Source organism: Terrapene carolina, unplaced genomic scaffold, assembly GCF_002925995.2.
Source record: "Terrapene carolina triunguis isolate 2854851 unplaced genomic scaffold, T_m_triunguis-2.0 Scaffold95, whole genome shotgun sequence".
NCBI classification, from domain to species: Eukaryota; Metazoa; Chordata; order Testudines; family Emydidae; genus Terrapene; species Terrapene triunguis.
The window spans coordinates 34,204,943-34,219,724 of record NW_020664446.1 but is presented as its reverse complement, the minus strand read 5'-3'; positions in this window follow the sequence as shown (position 1 = coordinate 34,219,724).

Below are 14,782 nucleotides of genomic sequence, written 5' to 3'. Positions count from 1 at the left end.
TTATGAGCCTTTTCTTAACTGGATGCGTGTGGCTGTGTGCACATGCCCACAAAATGTTTGGTGTCTAATCCTGTAGCCCTAATGCAAGAAAACTCCCATAAGACTTGAATGGGAGTTTTCCCACTGGAAAGATTTAAGGATTAGTAGGCATCCTTCAGTCTCGAGAGACCATGGGTATGTGCCCCTGAGAGGTAAAGAATTTACTGGATTGGTTTTATGGCAGCTGTGTATGTGGCTGAAGAGACCCACTTGAGAGGGACAATCTTTGTGGCATCTGTCACATTTAAAGGTGATGTTTCGACCCTTTGGGCTCTGCCTTCTATGAGCTCTTTTCTCCTCTGCTAAGTTGGACGGCATCCTCTTGTAACTCCGAAGACCTTTGTTAAGCTCTTATTTCCAAAGGCTGCGGTCTTGAGTGTGATCTTCCCAGTTGTCCACATCCGTGTCCATTTATTTGAGGTCTCACTTGCACACATCCTTGAGACACAATTTTGGGCGTCCTATGGGTCTTTTTTCCAGATGCCAATTTGCCATAGAGGATGTCCTTTGAGATGCGCCCATCATTCATTTGGCACACATGCCCAAGCCAGCAGAGGTGTCTCTGTTTGAGGAGTGTTGGGTATACTGGCACGCTTGAGCACCTCACTGTTGGTGACTCTGTCACTCCAGGAGATTCCAAAGTTTTGACAAAGGCAACGCATATGAAAGCTGTCGAGCCTCTTTTCCTGATGAGAGTATAAGGTCCATGTCTCACTCTCATATAAAAGTGTGCTGATAACACATGCACACAGATCTTTGTGTGTTCTGTCAGTTTGTTGTTTTGCCATACTCTCTTGCTCAGTCTAGACTTAAGTATTAGGCAAGTAGTATTGGTAGTAGATGGAAAGAATTATGGATAGAGGACCAAAAGGAACTTTTAAGGAATTTATTTTCTTTTGAAGGTCAGAGAAGGAAACTAACAGAAATTATGGAGCATGGGCTACAGAATTATTTATGTAATGATTTCCATTTACCCATCACAAGGGTGTCTGGGCATGTGGTATAAAATAAAAAAAAACCAACAATGTGAACTTCTCACAACAGTCAATATAAATAGACTTTTCCTTGTATTGCTCCAGCTTGTCACCATCGAAAAAATAAAATCTTCCCCAGGAAAGAATAATAGTCAAATAAATGGTTGACCAAAATGATGTATCTTGTAGGATTCTCTATAAAGTAGTATGTTCAAATCAAAGGGCATGAGAGTTTCACATCCCAGGACCTGCCCCTGAAGATAGCTGGTCCTGATTTTAATACACACCAGTTTTACATCAGAGTAACTCCATTGGCATGCTAATTCACATTGCTGCAAATGAGAAGAGAATCAGGGCCCCTTCCTCCAGTCCTCAACTATGCCCAACTAGGGACCGTCAGCCACAGCACTACAGTTGATCTTAGCAGTGGCAATGGTGTATAGAGAGAGGGAGGTAATCAAATCCCAGTGTATACATGTGGCTTTACGCATTGAATTGGATCAGGGAGCAGTAAAGTCAGTGCAAAGCATGCAATGACAGATGTAACTTGTTTGTGCTGATCCTGTCCACTAAGCAGGCGAGTCCCTATGCCACCTGATGCTTCCATGTGGTCTTCAAGACTAGTCACAATCGGAATGCATTGAAAGAGTCCAATCTGGAGGTGTCAGATATTAATGGTTGGGGGGAGTCCTGCACTAAAGAAAGCTTGTCACCGGTTAGGTAACAGCAGATTTTAAAACATGTTGCAAGCTATCACTGCTATCTGGGAATCCAAGATCAGACCAGGTCCCAAAGTAGCCAAAGGTAGTGAACCTCCTAGGATGAACATACTCTACCAATAGAAAGCAGTTCCAAATCCTTGGCAAATCCTCTAGTTGCTCTCATGGCCAATCAGTAACATGACTGTTGTATCCAGACTGAGGCTCAAACAGCTCACTCTCATCAACATCCCTGCTTCAGCTAGGTGCCAGGGAAGCAAGGAAATAACATCACTCTAGCTTGAGGAAGAGGAAACGTAGAGTAGATCTTGGATATTTATCCTTTTCGGGGATCTCACCGTGAATTGTTGTCACAGGGACATTGGAGACATACTCTGAGCATGGGAGAAAAAACAGCCTAGTCAAGTGGACTCTATCTTGGCGACTTAGTATTTTTATTATTATTATTATTTGATGCCAGACAAGTAGGAGGCCCCAAATAGAACAGAGCAGAATAGCAAAGAAGAACGAGGCTATTGAGAACCAGAATCTAAATACAGCATGTGAGGGGCCAAATTTCTAAATCTGCCTCTAGAACTCCACGTGAACAGTGTGTGTGCAAAGTGTGTGAGCGTGTTCAAAACTCTGCATTTTTGCCCATAGCATTCCCCATTGCAGTTCTCAGCATAGATGGCATGGCAGAAGCATGGTCAGGAGAAAGGGCATGATGAGACTCGGGGCTTAAAGTCACTCTTGTCCCTTCTTCCTGCTCCCCTTTCATCTCTTCTCAGTGGGACCAAGCAAAGCTCTGGTGCACTGAGGATCTGGTTCACTGTCTTCAAGTATTTTTCAAGACATCCATGGCAAAGTTAATTACCGATTCCTTTTATTTTTTTAAAGGTATTGACTTAATTTATCATGTGAATTTTGAGATGTGACACTTACAGAAAGTGTGCTTGGGAATCCATGCTAGCAGTAACTGTACAGCTTATATGCCTGGGAACTGGGCTGCTAGTACAGTTCTGCCCTAAAGAACACTGTCTCAGAACTCTGTGGACTAACTAGTAGATGTCATACTTTTTTGGTAAAGGAGGCCTGAAACTGCAATGTTATCCTGACTTCTGTAGAAAACTGGGAATAAAGTAACCCCTCTACACATAGTAGACAAAATACTTACATGCCTTTACTTTATAAGGGAAGGCAGCTTCTTAGGTTTCTGTAAAGATCTTCCTGCTTAGTTTTAATTGGCTGCTCAGGAATAAGGCTCAGCTAAAAATGTCTCTGACTCCCTTTGATTTAGGGATTTCTTTCATTTTGCTAGCAATAGCAGAACCTCTAAATGTTTTGGTTTATCTATCTGCAGGTGCTCTCCTGTATCTCACTGATAGGCTTCAAGCATTTCTCTCCACTTCTCAGTAAAGAGAGAAACAGAGCTTTAGGGAGTAGAATGATCTTTTAACAACTTCAGTTACTGCAGCTGTCATACAGTTTGATGTATTTGTGAAATGTCAGGTAGACAGACTTGCTAATACATTGTTCTCAGACTGACACTGGCCTCTCTGAGGAGGCACTGACTGCTTCCCAAAGAGCTCAAGCAAGTCCAGAACATGGGATAGGAGTGGGGGAGGAATAGACTTTCTTTCTTGCTTAGGATTTTCCATAAACTATTATTGGCTGTTCAGTACTGCATACTAGCTAAATATTTTGGGCCAGATCCTCAGCCCCTTGTAAGTGCCTTTTGCACTGCTGCAGCTGCCTGAAGGGGACTTAAAGGTTACCTTAAGACAGCACTTGAGGATTCTCTCATTGTAGGAGACTCCTCAATAGCTGTAGGTTCCATGTAGCCAGCACCATGCCAGCCCTGCCTCGGTATCAGGAGCATTTTGGGGCAGGAATGGGTGAGACCAGAGTGCAGTTTTGATTGGTGGTGTGGCTCTGTTGGAGCTGCAATCAACTCACACAAGTTCGAGTAGCCTCCAGGCTCATGCAGTAGCCTCACGAGGCTCTTTGCACTGGGAGGAGGGCAATGGGAGAGATACTGTGGCCTAAATTCTCAAAAGTGACTAGTGATTTTGGGTGCCTCCCCATTTCGGCACCCAACTTGAGACATTTTAAAGGGTCCTGGTTTTCAGATGGCAAGTCCTCGACCCTTTCTAAAGTCAGGCCTCTTTGAGGTGTCTCACGTTGGGCACTCAAAAGCTGAGGCACCCCTCAAACCATAAGTTACTTTTGAAAATCTAAACCAATGCCTGGTGGCTCTGCTCCCTCCTTACAGCTCTTGGAGCTTTAAGGAAATATTTATTCCCCTCTGCACCATGCCATGTAGGGGGATGAAGGAGATTCTAGTTTATTAATTCACTTCTGACCTTCCACCTTACTGCCAGGGCATACTGCTCTGTGATCTCTCTAATAAAGATCCTCCTAGTCCAAAATCCAAGAGGCATATTCACAGCTGAAATGAGTGAATAGTTCTTTTCTGCTCCAATTTATACACTCTCACTTACACTGATGTTACCTTAGTATAATTCCATTAACTTAAATTAAGTCCCTCCTGATTCACACTAGTGTGAGAATATAATCAGGCCCATTCGATCAGGACTGATTTTGCAAAGTTTTCATTTGTTTGTATTTGCCTGGACATGAAGTCTTCCCATCTGATATCCATTTAACATTTACAAGTAGGCATCAGCAGCTCCAGAGCCATTCACTCTCCACTCATTTTTCCATTATATAGCAGTAGTCAATCAAAGATGCATGTATATAGGTGCAATATGCCTACTTCGGTGCACAGCTGCATTAACCTGGTGCTTATTTCAAGCTATTACAGTTCGCGATCTAAGTCATTCAGCTGTGGAAAACGGTCCTTAGAGAACATTTTTTAAAATATTTTTAAAAATGATATACATACCCACATGACCTCAATATGACCAGTATTACACCCTTCACTGCTTGAGATTTATTGGTTGGTGGCATATGAAGTAAAGTTTTTGTTTATCAAATTTTAGGCAAGAGTTGAAGGTGGGGAAATTTTCAGACCCACTGAAGATTAATTTCAATTTTCAATTGAATTTCAATTTCAGTGTCATGGAAATTTCAAAGAAGAAAAGTTTGTTTATAAATCATAACTTTGACCATTTAAATTTATTATATTATATATATATATATATATTTATATATGTTTTTACAGAACTATTTCACTTACTGTACTGTTCTAGGTGGTCACTATCAATGATTTAGCAGCTCTAATGAGGCCTACACTTGTGCCAACTGTCAATTTGTTGTTCGGTTGATAATAATACATGGGTGAGTGTATGGGAATTGCCCAATATTTATTTCTACTGTTTTTATATAGCCTTATTCTGGGTTTCAGAAACTCTTGGCATTGGGGTTCCAGCAGCTTTTTGCATTTCAAAAGAGCTCTAACTTCTGTTTCCTCTTTGAGAGTCATGGTTACATATTCACCTCATTCTGGTCTCCCCGTTTAAATGCAGAAGTGAAAGAAGAGTCCTTCTGCAGGTCATCATGTTCCTTTATGAAAGCGGAAGAGTGAAACCTTGCCTTCTGATCTCCCTGGTGCTATATATGCCTTATTTGCATATGTAAATTGGACAGTAAAAACTGCCGAGTCAGACAGTCCCCCTCAACAGAATTTACAGTGTATACATGGGCATTCCCATACAGAAGACCAATTTCCAGTCCCCTTCTCTAGCTGTTTGGGCTTGGAGGGTTCCACCAGCAGGGCACAAAACTCTTGAAGCATAGGTACTGCTGCTGGAGATGACAAGGGAAACATATTCCTACTGCAATTCTTTACTGTCCTCTGTATGCCCCTTCCCAGTGCAACTATTAGACTAACATTCTCACTCCTGATCTCCCAAATTTTTGATGTGGTTGAACCACTGCGCTGAGGGGAAGCAATTGCTTTGTGTTGCATAACTGTGACCTTGCCACTGCCAGCCACTGTCTAGTGCAGAAGGGAGTACTCTCCAGGACTGGCTCCATGGTTTTTGCTGCCCCAAGCGGCAGAAAAAAAAAAGCAAAAGCCGCGATCGCAATTGTGATCAGCGGCACTCCGGCGGCCGCTCCCCCGCGCCACTTTCTTCTTCGGTGGAAATCGGCGGCAGGTGCTTCCCTCCGAGAGGGACCCGCCGCCGAATTGCCACCAAACAGCCCGACGTGCCGCAACTTCCCATTGGCCGCCCCAAGCACCTGCTTGCTGGGCTGCTGCCTGGAGCCGGCCCTGGTCCTCTCATTAGGATGCTGGCCATGACATATGGCCTCTTCGAAGCTCGAATATGTGGTAAAAAGACCCCTCATCCTCACCCTGCCCAAAATTATTTTGGTTGTTGATAAGAATGTGCAGAGAAACAAAGGGTACATCTACACTTACCTCCGGGTCCGGCAGCAGGCAATCGATCTTCTGGGATCGATCCCGGAAGTGCTCGCCGTCGACGCCGGTACTCCAGCTCGGCGAGAGGAGTATGCGGAGTCGACGGGGGAGCCTGCCTGCCGCGTCTGGACCCGCGGTAAGTTCGGACTAAGGTACTTCGAATTCAGCTACGTTATTAACGTAGCTGAATTTGCGTACCTTAGTCTGAAGTGGGGGGTTAGTGTGGACCAGGCCATACAAGCTCAGAGCTTGTATTATTCACTAGAGTGCAGCAAGGAATGAAAAAGTAATGGGTTGCCTCTTCCACTCTCCCAGTGACACCAGCCTCTGTACTCCATTCGCCTGCTTCTGCCACAAGTACCTTCATGCTTTCTTCCATGCTGCCCGTTATTCATGGAACACTCTCTCCAAATTAACCCTCAAGGCCCGTTTCTACTGACCCACATACAGGAGACTACCAATGAATAATGATTAGGGAGATGGCCAGGAAGAACTTCTGAAATGTATCTTATTGATTTGACCTATGTAATAATTTTTCCCTATTCTTTTAAACACACACACACACACACACACACACACACACACACACACACACACACACACACACACACACACACACACACACACACTTTCTTCTTCCAGTGAAGTAACAATTCCAATTCCACAAACAGTCCTGTCTGGTGTCGACAGCCTCTTTTGCAAGATCTGGGGAGTCAAATTGATAGTCTGTGTTTGAAATACCATTATCAGTTGTGACTGCTTAGTGGATTTAGAGAAATTATCTGTCTGAGAATCAATATACACACAACGCTTGTGATCTCACTTTTTCAGATCCTCATAATGGGCCTGATCCAAAGCCCATTGAAGTCAATGGAGAAACTCATATAGCAATAGGCTTTGAATCAAGCCCTAACTGATAACTGTAGATAGATTAGAAATGTACAGTACATAATGCTATATTGCCAACTGTGTGTAATAGGAGAACTGCGCATTCTTTTTCTGGTTTGGTTTTCTGAGCATTTGTCCATGTTTTATGGCCAAATAATGTTCCTTCTCTTTCCCCAAGATGCATTTTTCATGCCCACAGATGTTTGTTTGCTCAGACTTCCTCTCATATATCTAGACCAAAGAATATTATTTTGCTCAGTTTTCCCATCTACTAATACAAGAAAAGTCTTACACTCACTAATTTCAGAGAGATGATAAATTATTTTTTTCTCAGCTTAGGAGAAAGATTCTGCAAAGCTCTTAATTATTTCATTTGGTGCCATTTACAGCTAAATTCTTCTTCCATTGAAGACATTGGCAAAACTCCCATTGAAATCAAGGGGAGCAGGATTTGCCCATAGGGCTTGAACCAAAGCCGACTGAGGTCAATATGAGTCTCTCCATTTGTCTGAATTGCAAATACTTATATTAGTCGGTGTAATTTTATATATAAATATATAGTCTATGTTGATTGGTAGTGTCTGTTACTAAACACAAACCTCATTCTCGTGCATCTACTTGAATAAGGAGAAAATATATTACCTGGCATCACTGGGACAGTCTCAATGTTTGGAGAGGGTCTCAGGCAGTGCTTAATTCATTACAGGGCTTGCCAGGGTTGAGCCATGACACCTCTTGGCTTGGCAGTTCATAGCCCCTGCACCTCTAGGCTTGACAGTTCTTAGCCCCAGCACCTCCAGGCTTGCCACATCGGTTATGAAAGTAAAAAAATTGCTTGAGCCCCGGCATCTCTTTCATTACAAATTAAGCTCTGGTCTCCGGTATATGTAGAGAGGAAGTTGTAAGGCTCCCTGTTTAAAAATTATTTCTTGTTCTTACAAATTAGAGAATAGATTACAATAAAATGCATCCAAGGCTTTCTACATACCTTAAATCTTGGGACTATGGCTTCTGTGATCACACTTAGGCATGTCCAGTTTGCTCTTTCTTAGTATTTATAAGAACATAGTCCAGCTTTCCTTTGAAGATTCTGATTTAGCAAATTCAGCTTAGGAAAACACCAGATATCCATTAGTTTCTCTGGCACAATACACAGCAGCCTAACCAACTTCCTGTCAGGTTTGAGTTTCTTAAATTCAGGTTCCACAGTACTTACAAGAGCCTTGCCCATCTCTCACTTTCATCCTCACAGTTAGCGCTGTTACTTATATGCTGGAATTTAGCTGTTTCTGGGAATCCATTTATGTCGTCAGATGCTCAAGCCTCTCAAGTATAACATAAACCTTTGCTGTGCACTCATCAGTCTGTGATATACAGGGTGAACACATTGTTTAATAAATGAGAAAATTATGCAATTAGCAGCTCTTAAGTATAAACACTTCCCTCTTGCTGAACAGTGTGTAATCAAAACAGTTTAGGCTTATTATAGGCATCCTAAAGTAGTTCAGTGCCACTGAGATTGTAAACAGTTTGGACATCTCATAAAACACTGGAAAGGAATCACATTCAAGGAAATATTCTAATAGTTGTGTGGTGGTGATAGGCTTTTTTAAGGCTTAAGAAGTATACAATATAAGCTACTGTTTCTACTAGAGCTATATTTTCCTTCTTAGGTTGATTTGCCCCCAGGAGAAAATATTTTAATAATGTGTAGCCCTGCACTGGAGTTACTTGTGTACAGAGCTTTCTGTCAGATCCTGTTCTTCACCTAGGTTCTTCAGAACAAAAAACAGTGGGGTCAGATTCACCTCTGGGCCTCTCAGGTTACAGCCAAGAGAGGTGGCTTTGGGACACTTTTTCACCACCAAAACTCTGAGATGTTCCAAAGGCAAATTTGGCCCCCTGCATAATTTATAGCAGCATTTAATGCCCCTACACTGAGGGCTAACAGGGGATGCCCGCCAGCCCTGCACCTTAGAACAATTCCCCAACAATAGAAGAATTCCCCAGTTGCTGCCTTAAAGCAGCTTTATGTCTCCTTTGTGCACCTAGGGCAAAATCCTGGCCACATGCAATGGCAAAACTCCCACTGATTTCAGGGGTGAAATCCCAGCCCCTCTGGAGTGGTACAATGAGAGCTAAGAATGGCTGAGAATCTGGGCCACAACATCTACTTACAGGGGTAGGAGACTTTCACTGCACCTGTCATTACAGTTAAAGGATGAGAGCCCCATCTTGGTTCTCACACAAAAGTGAGGAATGAAGCAATGAACCCCTTGATTGACTACTTCAAATCTGTGATGTTCCTGAGCATCCTCATGAGCAGGGGAGGACTCTGACACGGGGTGATATAGAGAAAATGAATGACAAATTAAGGATCTAAGAAGATCAGAATGGCCATACTGGGTCAGACCAATCGTCCATCTAGCCCAGCATCCAGTCTTCTGACAGTGGCCAGTCCCAGATACTTCAGAGGGAATGAATAGAACAGGGAAATTTATCTAGTGATCCACTGCCTGTCATCCGTCCCATCTTCTGAGAGTCAGAGGATTAGGAACACCTGGACTATGGATTGCGTACCTGACCATCTTGGATAATTGCCATTGATGGACCTAACCTCCATGAACTTATCTAGTTTTTTTAAAACCCCAGTATAGTTTTGGCCTTCACAATATCTCCTGGCAACAAGTTCTACAGATTGACTATGCATTGTGTGAAGAAGTACTTCCTTTTGTTTTAAACCTGCTGCCTATTAATTAATTAACCCTGGTTCTTGTGTTATGTGGAGGGGTAAATAACACTTCCTTATTCACTTTCTACACACCATTCATGATTCTACAGACCTTTATCATATCCCCCCTTAGTCATCTCTTTTCTAAGGTGAACAGTCCCAATCTTTTTAATCTTTAAAGCCATTCCATACCCCTAATCCTTATGTTTTCCAGTGTGCAATACTTTGCACTTATCAACATTGAATTTCACCTGCCATTTTGTTGGCCAGTCACCCAGTTTTGTGAGATCCCTTTATAACTCTTCAGTCAGCATTGGACCTAACTATTTTGAGTAATTTTGCATCATCTGCAAACTTTGCCACCTCACTGTCTACTCCTTTTTCCAGATCATTTATGAATATGTTGAAGAGCACAGGTCCCAGTATAGATCCTTAGGGGACTGAGCTATCTACCTCTCTTCATTGTGAAAACTGACCATTTATTCCTGCCCTTTGTTTCCTATTTTTTAATCAGTTACTGATCCAGGAGAGGACCTTCCCTCTTATCCCATGACTGCTTACTTTGCTTAAGAGTCTTTGGTGTAAGACCATGTCAAAGGCTTTCTCAAAGTTCACATATACTATATCTATTGGATCACCATTGTCCACATGCTTGTTGACCCCCCCCCTCAAATAATTCTAATAGATTGGTGAGACATGATTTCCCTTTACAAAAGGCTTGTTGACTCTTCCCCAACAAATCTTGTTAGTCTATGTGTCTGATAATTCTGTTCTTTACTATAGTTGCACCCAATTTGCCTGGTACTGAAGTTAGGCTTACTTATCTGTAATTGCCCGGATCACCTCTGGAGACTTCTTTAAAAAATCAGTGTTACATTAGCTATTCTTCAGTCTTCTGGCACAGAGAATAATTTAAGCAATAGATTGAACTAGTCAGAAGTATAATGGGAGAGGCATATGATGCTGTTAGAAGGGACCAGAAAGCAGCATTCTACTCACCCCCTTCTAACTCTTCCACCTTATCTCCAACACAGACACTTTGAGCCTTGGTGAGACACCATCAGAACTGGCTATAAAGAAGAGGTGAGATGCAGCAGCCAAACTGCTGTACATACCACACAGAGGGAAGGATGCCTCTTCTGAAATATTTGGCTTCAAAGAGGTATTTGAAAAATTATTTGGCTGAAGTTGAATATCAACATTTTGGCTGGAATGTAGTGATATACTTATTTAAAACAAACTTCACTGCATCCCTACTCATCAGCATCAGTCCCTAAAGAAATCCAGTCCCCCCATTTCCAGAACAGATGCTCCAGTGATAAGAACCATAGGTAGATAATAATAGTTCCCTGGTAAGTTATTCAAGGCAAAAATAATTAGTTCCCATTTTCTAGTAATTTCATTTTATTTATAATTACATAGAGCTTAATCACCCATTGGGCTGTGCCCTGAAGAGGTGACATGGGGGAGTAAGACCCCCTTTCACCATTGCACATGCCCTTCCCAGACTTTGAGTCTGGGTTTGGGTGTGCAGGAGGAAGCAGGTACTGCGGGGGGAGAGGGGGGGAGGGAGGAAGAGCAAGATATGGGCAAAGCCACACCACTGTCCCCATTCCCAAGGCACCAGCTGGCACATCTGAGCTGGCATAAAGCAGGCCAAATTCAGCTTTAGACATCAAACCATGCAAGCATTATCTCCGGTGTTAACAGCTATTTGTCTAAGAGCCGTGTTCTTCGTTATACACCTAATATGGCAACCCTAGTTAAAATGCATGCCACTGACCAGGTGGGAATTTTAACCTTTGGCTAGTAGAGAAGGAATAATGAGGAGTCCGGTGGCACCTTAAAGGCACCTTAAAGGTGCCACCCCACTCCTTGTTGTTTTTGTGGATACAGACTAACACGGCTACCCCTCTGATACTAGAGAAGGAATGATGCTGCTAACCTCTAAGCTAACATTCAGATGGAGATCACTGCATCCTGTTCTCTTTCTGAAAGAGACAGTTAGATGTCACAGGAGACTGACACAGAGAGACGGAGGGAGTAGCTCTGTTAAATTCTTTTTTTTAAAGTCAGGAGGCATGAGGTAGGTAGAAAGAGTAAGAAGGAGGAGAACTTGGAGGGGAGACTCAGCCCCTAAGCATAATTTTTTCTAGGTATGTTATTTTCACTTCAGTAAAGCACCCAGAGATGGGAAGATGACAAATGGACCGTGAGATCCATCAACCAATAAGTCCAAAACCAATAAAAAAACAACAAACTTTTTAATACCTTTTCACAAATGTTTGGTGCTCTAAAATAGCTCTTTAAAAATAAAGGGATAATGAAACATTTTACACTGACTTTACACTACATTACACTACACTACATTTTACACTAACTTGCCCTAAGTTCCTAAGGCTAGTAAAGCTTATCAAAAAGTTAATGCCACATTTTCCTAATTTTTTTGTGACTAGCTGGTCAGACAAAGCAAGAAAGGATTCTGCTGCTTAGATGGAGTATGGAGAAAAGTAACTGTAAAAGAATGCCCTGTGCCTAGTTGGGTGAAAGATAGGGCTTCCCTTAACCAAAGCCTAAAGGAAAGGTATATGGTGTGGCCTGGTACAGCCACATCCAAAGCAAAGGTCTAAAATGTGGCTCACTTCAGCCATATTTCCCGTTCCCCTTTACAGGTCTTTTCTCCCTAGTTTCACTGACAGCTTCAGAACCGCACTCAACACGGCACATGCTGGAGAGGATTAATAAATTCTTCAGACTGACTCAGCCTTGCTATCCTATACAGACACGTGTGCGCTTTCTCTAGTCGGAGGGAAAGAGTTAAACTTTTCCTTGACAATCTCTGGATGGGATCTTGACTCCCATCACACTTCCTGTGCAGCTTTCACAGCTGTTCCATGTTTGTACCAAGCTTTACGGGTGTGTAGCATAACCTTAGTACTATTACCTCCATGGGAATGTCTGATGGGAGCTAAACTTTAAAAATGGACAGCAGGCCAGGTATTGAAACTGTCTGATGCTGCTAAAAGTCTGAAGAGATATAGAGATCTCAATGCTTACAATAAGCAGCTGCATTTACAGTACCTTTAATCAAGCAACCAAAGTAACGTTTTATAAAGAGTACCTAGAGATGAGAAATGACTGCTTAATAATACAGTATCAGAAGGGATCAGTACAAAACTCAGCATTCATTGATAGAACACACATGAGAGTGTTATAAAACATGGTTAAAATAACAAAGCCAGATAGTCAACTCTGAGATGGAACAGATCTACATTTATGGTAACGTTACAGTGATTGGCTGTGAGAGTCAGTAGGCACCCAGCCAGTTCACTCTTCCAGTCTCAGAAAATGCTCAGTCGGTTTGAATTTTTTTTTCTGCTGCGAAAAATTCATTGACCTTGTCAAACTTGGTTCTGTTTAATGAAACCATGGGGCTCAGGGCTGTAACAACAAGCTGAATTGTAATAGACCGGACATACATATAATTTAACTTCCCTCAAGAATGACAGGGACTATTCCAAATCACTGATCTTTATGGACCAATCATCCCCTCCAATGAAAAAACTGCAGGGGGAAAAGATTACTTACTATGGATGGCGAGGTTCCTGCTGCAATACCTCAATCATATCAGCCCCACAGATACCAAGGACAGTGGCCTCAGAAAAGGGAAAGTAGGTGGGGTTGTATAGCCTAGAGATCTGTTGTTAAATGTAGTCCCAACCCTCAGACCCTGTGTCACGGAGTGTGGGGGGACTCAAGGCCCTGCACCCCCGGTTTCCTGCGATTCACCATGACTCTCAGCCAGCCAGTAAAGCAGAAAGTTTATTTAGACGACAGGAATACAGTCCAAGACAGGTCTTGCAGGCACAGACAACAGGACCCCCCTTGGTTAGGTCCATCTTGGGCTCCTAGGGTGCCCCAGCCCCCTTGGGAGGTCAGAGCCCCGTCTGCCTCCCAGCCATCTCACCAGCCAGCTCCTGAAACTCCCTCTTCAGCGACCCCTCCCACAGCCTTTGTTCAGTTTCCCGGGCAAAGGTGTCACCTGGCCTCTAACCGCTTCCTGGATTCTCATGTTACATGCTCAGGTATTCTCCGTCGGTCAGTCCCCCAATGCAGACTATCCTAGCCACACTCCCCTGTCAGCATTTAAAGACCACAGTAATAACAGTCCCAGTTCGTCACATCTCTCCCCCCTTCGAGACCGAACTGAGCGGGGTCACTTTAGCCAGTGACCCGGGGAAGTTCGAACCTACCCCCGTTCCCGTGGATGCCCCAGCATCCCGCCCATTCCTTGGTGAGAATTACACCAGGCCCCTCCAGTTTCACGCCCCCCCTTAGGTCGGGGGTGCTCGATGGCACTTGTAGTTCGCATGTGGGAAGGTTTATGCGGCCTGTGCCCTTTTCCCACCCCAATACCCCTGGGGTTCCAACTGGGCTGGGGTCTTCTCCCAGCGTTCCAGTCTGGAGGTCGGTGATTCGGGCTCTCTTGGTTCAGAGCCCCCCTTTGAACCTTGGCCACCCTCTGGAAAGGCTCCTTTATGCTTGGCAAGGGTCCTAAAGCCGTTTTCCCCTTGTCCCAGGCCTTCCTCCCCCTCTGACAGGGGTCACAGGATCGGCAGTACTGTCGGACAGTAGCAAAGACCCCAGGCCAGTAAAAGCTCCGTAGCAACCTCTGCTGGGTACGCCAGGTTCCCTGGTGCCCTGAGAGGGGAATGTCATGGGCCCGGTACAGCAGCTGGCGGCGATACTTCTGGGGTACCACCAGCTGCCTCCTGATCCCCCCTGACTCCATTTTCCCTGGGGGAGCCCATTCTCGGTACAGGAACCCTTTTTCCCACAGGAACCTTTTCCGGCCACCTCTCCCCATGGTCTGTACCGCACTGAGGTCGGCCAGGTCCCTTATCTTCCGCAAGGAGGGATCTTTCTGCAACTCGGCCTGGAACTCAGCAGCTGGGACAGGGATGGCCACCTGCTCTCTCTCGCTGGCTGGATCTGAAGCCGCAGCCTCCCTGAGCCGTGTCCCTGGGTGTTCCCTCCCCACCAGGTTAGGGTCCTGCGCCTC